General features: G+C 34.2%; 1 pseudogene; it reads right to left on the minus strand.

The window, feature by feature from the left end:
* Positions 1-40: 40 nt before the first annotated feature.
* Positions 41-2,923, minus strand: LOC129876020 (thioredoxin-like 1-1, chloroplastic; annotated as a pseudogene).
* Between the last annotated feature and the right edge of the window lie 3,349 nt (positions 2,924-6,272).

A 6,272-nucleotide genomic window follows, 5' to 3' on the forward strand; every position in this document is an offset into this window, starting at 1 on the left:
AAGTAAAACAGGAATGATGTGCAGTCTTTGCTACAACTCATCTGAAAGCCAGATTCCACATAAAATATAACAACCAAATACAGTATAATAAACACATGGTATTTCTTGCAGCATTATGTACATAAAAAACACATGAGATAGTTGTGCATACATAACCTCTATGATACAGTTTACTTATGAATCTCAAAATCATCCACGGTGAGTCTCAAAAAAAACTTTATTGGAATGTCCCGCATTAGCTGAATTGGACTGTATCTTTTTATATGGTCCCGAGTGATCCTCAACTCACAAGCTAGCTTTTAGAGATAAATCAAGTCTAATGTCCATTTTCTTAAGTATTAGAGCTAGGTCCATCAATACTCTTAGTTCATGCTCCAGACTTTTACTCTTGAAATGAATTGTTATTCCTTATATAATCTTCTCTCATGAGTTGGCTTTTCGACTTGCGTTAGGCCAAGGTCCAATTTCTCAATAAACTTCAATCTTTGAGTCCTGTTTGGCCTCGAGTGAAGTTGATGCTAGAGGCAGAGGAAGGGGAAGTGGTAAAGGGGGGAATGTATTTGGATGAGATGAATATGGTCCGCTTGTTTTTTATCACCATAACTTCTTGTAAGGCAACAGGCACTGGTTCTGTTTTTGGTGTGTAAGCGAAAGAGAGGTCCTTGTTAGCTGCTAGGGCAAGTAGCTCTTTCTCCTCGAGCCCTTTAACTGGTCCGAGGCTGCAACAATCTGCGCCAGACTTTGTCAATGCGGCTCTGAATTTTTTGATCTGCACAGGAACGGTTAGTGCTAGAATACCATTCCAAAAGAGGATTATCATTTTATAACAAGAGGCAGCAAAAGAATGCATTGCTCAGCTGTTGAAGACATTGTAAATCTTTTGGTCATCAAGACGAAAAAGATTAATTAATTCAAAGGAAGATATTGCAGAAAACACAGATGAAGATTTTAGATTACAGAACTGTGATCCAATAACCATCCTAAATGTTTTACATGCATACTGAGAATGACATGGAAGAAACGCTTTACCAGCATATAATGTGAGCAGTAGATTGCGGTATCAAAAGAAAAACAATAGCAAATAAAGGTGGAAGGAAAACTAACCGTGGCATTGGTACAACTAAAGCTACAAAGACGACCTTCAGCCCCTCTATAGAAACGGAAAAATGGGAGAACATGTACATTCAGCGAGTAACACATTGACTTGTGTTCCTCATAGTTCACATGCAAAAACTTCACATCTGGATTCATCTCTGCTAACTGACATATCTGCACTTTTCCAATTTTGTGAAGACTAAGGTCATTAATCATCGATTACTGAAATGGACGACCGACAAAGTGCAGCTTATTTCAATTTAGACTCACACGCACAAACACATACTATAACAGAGTTTAGAGTTTAGACAACAAGAATATATTACCTTTGGATGAAGGGCTTTACAGCCTCCACAGCCAGGGGAAAAGAAATCGACAACCACCAGTTTATCCCCGGCGCTTAGAAGGGAGTCAACAAGGTCTTGGGCACCAGTTACCTCTTTCATGTTCAGTTGAAGTCCTTTCTCCCACCATTTAGGAGCTTTCCTGATTCCCATGCTCATCTGTTTTACGCATATGTAGCGCGAGATGGAAAGGTATAACTTTTTATATACTATAATATCAAGCCTGCCAAATTTAAAAAAGAAGAACATACTTATAGATTAAATCGAGTTTAGCTAATATTGACCAATCATGCCCTAAATTTGACCAAAAAATTTCTACCCCAAAATAGATTCTGTAACACAAAATCATGGGAAAAAGATGAAATTTTTACATACTTTTTGACTGATAGTTCACACCCAAATCAGAGCAACGAAAATTAACATAAGAAAACTCGTATTATTGAAATTATAGGGATTCAACCACTTGTGGGTTGAGCAGAAATCACCAAGGTATTCAATAGTGTCGCCTAGTGATCAATAAAGTGAATCGGAAACCATGAAGTCTCATGTTTAATTCCTATCAAAGGCAAAAGCAGCAGGTACCTTTTTTCCTATGCGTCCAAACCTTATTTTGTTTGGAGGTTGTTACATATAGTTTCATAATATATTATATTGAACTGCATTATTTTTATGGATAATGCACCGTTTAGATAAATTATATTGCTTCTCGTCATTACATATATAACATCACACATTAGTCATTTGAAGCACAATATTATAAGAAAAGTAAAATACGAGATAGAGCTATTATAAAATGCATATAAAAGATAAAATATGATCATCAGATATAAAATGAGAAGAAAAATAAGATAATCTCCCAATCGCACAAAATCAGTCATCACGTAGAATATGACTTTTTGTCTATACAATCCAATAAAATTTAATTAATCATCAAAATAAATATGATATTTAAACGGACAATACAATATAACATGTAACACCCATGTAACAACCATCTAAAGAAGCAGTAATTGATGAACAAAATTACATGATACCATATATTGTACACTATACAATATGTTTAAGCTACTCAACCATAAAGTAAAGAAAGAAAAATTGAACCTGAGCAGTGGCAGCTGCAGATTTGGGATTTCTTGTATTGAACTTTGAAAAACTTAATGGTCCTCCTCTGAGGGAAATACTAGCACTAAGAAAATCATTACTTGCAGATAATGAATATAAATTTCTAAACTTCATTGGAAAAACACAAACCCCATGTTGATTATAATGATAATTATCACCAAAATTCAAAAGTGATGGGGAAAATACTGCCTTGCTCAACACTTTATCCATGGATTTTCTTTGATTTTTGAATTCGACAGGTTTTCAAATGGGACCTGAGATTGGAAATTGGGAATATAAAAAGGGTTTTTTCTTCAATGGAGACAAGAAAAAGCAGAGGGGTTCAAGAAAAAGGTGGGACAAATGAACAGGTGGCCTTTTTGTAGAATGACAATATTAACTGATTCCTTGGATGTCAGAGAAGCTAAATTTGGGACAGCGTGTCAAATGTTGGACCAAATAGGAATGGGAAAAATATCTGTAAGAATAATAGGGAAAAATATCTGTAAGAATAATAGTACATTACAAGAGGTGTCAAATGTTCGACTAATTTAATACACGACCTCCACAGTATAGAACTTTACTGATATATCATTGTTGTTGTGTAAGATTTTATTTAGAGAAAGTATTTTTTTATTAAGAAATTTTTTATATTCAAAACTTGAACGATATTTGATATTTATATTGTAATTAGATTATTTCAAATTCGCATTGCATAGGTTCATTGCTTCCCCATATCAAGATTTTTTCATAAACAAAGCTCGAACCTTGCCTATATTCGAGGCTCGAGAACATACTTACAAAATCTACTCTCTTTCTCCCATGATGAACAACCATTTCTAATTTATTTATTTTAATTCAATTTTATTTATTGATTATGTGTAAGTGTAATCAAGATATGTTTTTTTGTTATATTTTCTTGACTGAACATATAAATAGACCTTTGAATTTGATTGATTTTTTCTCTCAGGCATCTCAACTATGCTGCATTCCTATTGAACCCCTGAACCATACATAATTTGTACATTTAAACATTTATTGCTGATATTGTATAAAACGTTTTATCACGTTTGAAGAGCACGTGAAAAAGATTTAAAGGGTCTGATGTGGAATCCATTTTGGGATGTAACGGTCTTTCTTTTCACGTGCTCTTCAAACGTGATAACACATTTAATGGATTCCACATCAGTCCCTTTAAATTCTTTTCACGCGCTTTTCAAACGTGATAAAATATTTTATGCAATGTCAGCAATGAATATTTAAAAGGTACAAATTATGTATGGTTCAGGAGTTCAATAGGAAGACAGCATAGTTAAGGTGCCTGAAAGGAAAAACCAATCAAATTCAAGGGTCTATCTATGTATTTGGCCTATTTTCTTTTGGGTAATTGGATTTTTCTGTCGAATGGTACTTTAATTACTGTTTGCATATGCCTTTCTTCAATTTTATGAGGAAGTAATGGTGGGAAAATGACATAAATAACATATAATCTTGATAATGTATTTGCTAAAGTATTCCCTATTTTTATAACTATTGTTGGATTTGAGCCGGAAACAGTATTTTTACCTCCATAGAGTAGGAGTAAAGTTTATGTATACTTTTCTGGACTATACTCATCAAATTTCACTTATGAATTATACTAGATATATATTGTTATTATTGTATTTGCTGAAGGACGTATAAAACATCAATATCAAGTTTATTGCAAAAAATCAACTGGCTAATTGTTGCACATTTAAGAAGAGCTTTAGCTCTCTTAAAACATCTGATCGAATGGTTGGGTTAATAAGTTTGAAATGTTGAGAATATTTGCGTAGTTTGTCTAGGAAGACAATGCAATATTTATTTTTAGTATTTTGGTGTATCCAAGAATCCAAAAACTTTTCTTACTGAATTTTAGGCAAGGAAATATAATAGATTAATTGGCTATGTCTATATTACTTAAGTCATTTGCCACGCAAATTGTCCCAAGACATAATTGTTTTTTTATTTTATTTTTCACCTAGAGTTCGGTGTTTGTATTGAAATTTTGATTAAATCTGAATCGCACACAACAGAGCCATTTAAGGCGTGACGCTCCCACTATAATTTTTTCATATTCAAAGCTCGGACACAAGACCTCTAATTAAGAGTGTAGTAATCCTACAACAACCCCTACAACCCATGTTGATACCAAGCCATAATTGTTGGTAACTCATTAAATCAAGTTGTCCACATTATTCTGAAAAGACAAGGGTAAGAAAGGAAAAACTTATTAAAAAACGAGGACTAACACAAAATATATATGATCAAAATAATAAAAATAAAATGGAAAAAATAATGACACCAAGAATTTTACGTGAAAATCCAAATAAGGGAAAAACCACGGGCTAAGAGGAGCAACAGATATCACTATAGTAAGGAATTTTACACTGGGTAGTACCGAGTACAATACTCAAAAATGACTACCACGCACTCAAAAGGAATAACACTCTTTTGGTTTCCATCTTACAAAAATATCGTTCATACTCAAATTTTTTTCACAGACTATTTTCTTATAGTCTATGAAATACCTCACAGCTCTCTAAATATTTTTTTTCTCTGTCTGTGGATTTTTTTATGTGTTAAAAAGAGGAGCTGAAGGGCTCCTTTTATAGGAACTCCCGCCTACCCTTTTTCACAAAAAATGCGGAGAAACTGCAGTTTACAACTACAAATTACAATTACTTTTTGACAAAGGAAAAACATTGGCCAGACACTTTTGACAAAGAAAGTGTGGCCATCAAATGTGTTTGAAAAATTGGTGGGGGCTGGACCCCACAAATCTTCCCCTCCAGTTTCATTCACTAGAAGAAGGTATCTTCATCTTCTCAGAGAGAGTTCATGCCAACAAGTTCTTTGCACAATTCGAATTTGTCCCTTGTTACCACTTTGGTCAGCATATCTGCAGGATTCTCATTTTTAGAAATCTTTTCAATCTACATAGATTCGCCTTCTATCTTTTCTCGAATTCAGTGATATCTCACGTCTATATATTTTGTCCTTGCATGGTACATAGTGTTCTTGATCAAGTCTATTGCACTTTGACTATCACAATAGATGACATACTCCTTCTGATGCAAGTCAAGCTCTTGAAGAAATTATTTGAGCCATATCATCTCCATGATGGTTTTAGTAGCCACAATATATTCAGCTTCAGTTGTAGACAGTGCAACACACTTCTGCAACTTCAACTGCCATGATATAGCTCCTCCTGAAAAAGTAAACAAATATCCAGTAGTGAATTTTCTGTTATCAAGGTCACTTGCCATATCAGCATTTGTATATCCTTTCAAGATTGGATTTGATCCTCCAAAACACAAGCATTTAACTGAGCTTCTCTCAGATACTTGAATATCCACTTTACAACTTCCCAATGTTGTTTTCCTAGATTGTAGAGAAACCTGCTGACAACACCAAGTGCATGAGCAATATCAGGTCTAGTTCATACCATTACATACATTAGACTTCCGATGACAGAGGAATATAGAACTTTGGCCATGCGCTCTTTTCCCTCCCGAGTTGTAGGACACATCTTCTTGCTCAACTTCATATGACCAGCAAGAGGTGTGCTAACATGCTTAAAATTCTTCATGTTGAAACGCTCTAGTACACATTCAATATACTTCTCTTGTGACAGATAAATCTTTCTTTCATACCTGAGAGGAGTAATTCTAAAGTCCAAAATTTGTTTGGCATGACCCAAGTCTTTCA

The sequence above is a fragment of the Solanum dulcamara genome, chromosome 12 (assembly GCF_947179165.1).
Source record: "Solanum dulcamara chromosome 12, daSolDulc1.2, whole genome shotgun sequence".
Taxonomy (NCBI): domain Eukaryota; kingdom Viridiplantae; phylum Streptophyta; class Magnoliopsida; order Solanales; family Solanaceae; genus Solanum; species Solanum dulcamara.